Consider the following 2,392-nt stretch of genomic DNA (forward strand, 5'->3'; position numbering starts at 1 on the left):
TTCTTCAATGATCTTCATGTACTCGACTTCAGACTGTAAGTGATGCCATTTATTTATCTTTTGGGATGAGATGTATGTAGGGGATGTGGGGTTTGAATTGACATGTGGAATGTGAAGTAAATGTTATCATGTTTAATTTCTTTATTGAGAATTGAATTACTAGAAACACAAAGCATATAATTTAACAAGTTGAAAAACGGATTGCCAAGGCATCAGATAAGATATATAGCATGGTATTGCTTTGCATTTTATGAATGATCATATTTATTGATGAAACTTTTAGTCCATGAGACACTTCTAGACAAAAGAAGCATGCTGCAAGTGTTTGCATTGGCTTTCCTATTCATTGATAGCATTCCTGTGGTTGCTTCTGGACTAACCAAGACATGCTTATTTTGCATTTTATTGCATGAAGGGAATCATTTCGTAATTTATTGCATGGGATTTCCCAGGTTGCCAAGAGACCCTTGTGTTAAATATTTTCTAAGCTTGCTCGGTCCCCATTGACTAGTGTAAAGGAAAGAGATCCACTTGCTTGCGAGGTCAGTATTCTGTGCCTTTCTCAAGTTTTACTCTGTAATTTTAGCCACCCATTTTATTGAGAGAACTTTTCGACCGGAAGCAACACCTTGTGTTAATCTCACTCGAAAAAAAAAATTTATATTTAGTTTATGAAATTATTTTGATATTTTATTTTTCTTTCACATTATGTGATATTTATATTCAGTTACAATTATTTTAGTATTTCATCAAAAAAATATTTTATTTTCTTTTAAGTTAAATATATAAAAAATTTATTCAGAATTAAATCTCGATTTATAAAACTAATTTTGATATCATATAAAATAATTAATATCAAATATAAAAAAAAATTAATATTTTAAATGATTTATATATTTTAAATATTTAATTTTAATCTAAATATAAATAAAATATATATAGATTAAATTAAAATTATTAATCTAATACAATGGAGATTAGCCAGGTTTTTACACAACAAATGATCCATGTTATTCTGTACTACTGTTATCATTTTTTTAATTTTAATGTAGAGCACGCTGTTTTGGCAGAATAGTGGAGCCAGGATAAAAATATCAGACATGATAATGCGGAAGGTATATATCCCATGCTTCTGAGAGGGAGACAGATTAGCCTTTGACCATTCTTAACTATTTTTGCTGCCAATTTCTCCGTGGACCTTGCAATTGCCTAAATAATCTGGTGTTTCTCGAATTTGGTACGCAAAAACTGTGATTGAAGGAGAGAGAAGGAAGGGCAATTCTTCATTACAGAGAGGTTTCTATAGGAAATTCTTCACACGGCACAACTTCTGTTTCTGGAAACAACAGCTGGATGAGGCTATGCTGGCTTGTCATAATATTAGATGTGGCCATGTCCATCTTCTTGATACAGTTATTGACTTTTAAATCAATACATGTTTCACGTCCGAGCTATACTTTCGAAGGATACTTTGCCATTGTTAAAATGGAAATTTGCCGAAATATTTCCTCCTCAATCCTGTCTAGTTAGCCCTCAATTTCACCAGCATCTTGACATTTCAAATTTTATAATCTCTGTCTTGTAAATGGGCTTGAGCGTGATTGATTCTGTATCACTTGTTAGGCTTTTCTGATTCCGTGTTATTTGTTAGACATTTCTTATTCTAAGAATGACCATTTTATGAAATACCAATACGACTTGTCTAATTAACTAGCTTTTCAGAATATTTGTTGAGCGGAACTAGCTACTGGTGGTTCATTGGTTGTAAAACTCACTCTGCAGCTTCCAATAGCCTTTTGGCCGCCTTCGGTGAGGGATCATAAACTCTGCGTGACATTTCGGTAGAGAGAGATAATTGATTTTTAACACCGAAGATGATTGGAAACCAGGTCAGACTTTTACTAAGGAATTCTTCTTGGCAGTCATGCATTGAGGTTGGCTATTTTCACTTGTGACACGATCAAATTCAACACTGCGCCATTCTTGAGTTTCGGGGAGGAGATTTTCAATTTTTGAGAGTTCAAGCTCATTTCTTTTAATTCTATTTGAAGTCCTTTTCTGTGATGAAGTCTCGTTCTTATGGAAACGTAACATTGTTTGCAGAGAGATTGTCTGTAAAATATAGAGAGTAATTAAAATGTTTTCTTTTATTTATAGCATTTGAAAAGGTGACTTTATTGATAGCGATACACGCATGCACAGTTGCAATCACTCGCCAACATGCTATGTTCTTGCATGTCTGAGCTCCTGCAATTTTATTTCGGAATACAAATGACTGTGAATGGTGTTATATAAAAGAAAATGTAACTAATTTTGTGTTCAAGGCAATCATTTTCCTTTCCCTCCTCCATAACCAGAGCCATAACCTGACCCGCTGCCAGAGCTAGAGCCA

This window comes from Populus euphratica, unplaced genomic scaffold (genome assembly GCF_000495115.2).
Source record: "Populus euphratica unplaced genomic scaffold, PopEup_1.0 scaffold29.1, whole genome shotgun sequence".
Classification (NCBI taxonomy): domain Eukaryota; kingdom Viridiplantae; phylum Streptophyta; class Magnoliopsida; order Malpighiales; family Salicaceae; genus Populus; species Populus euphratica.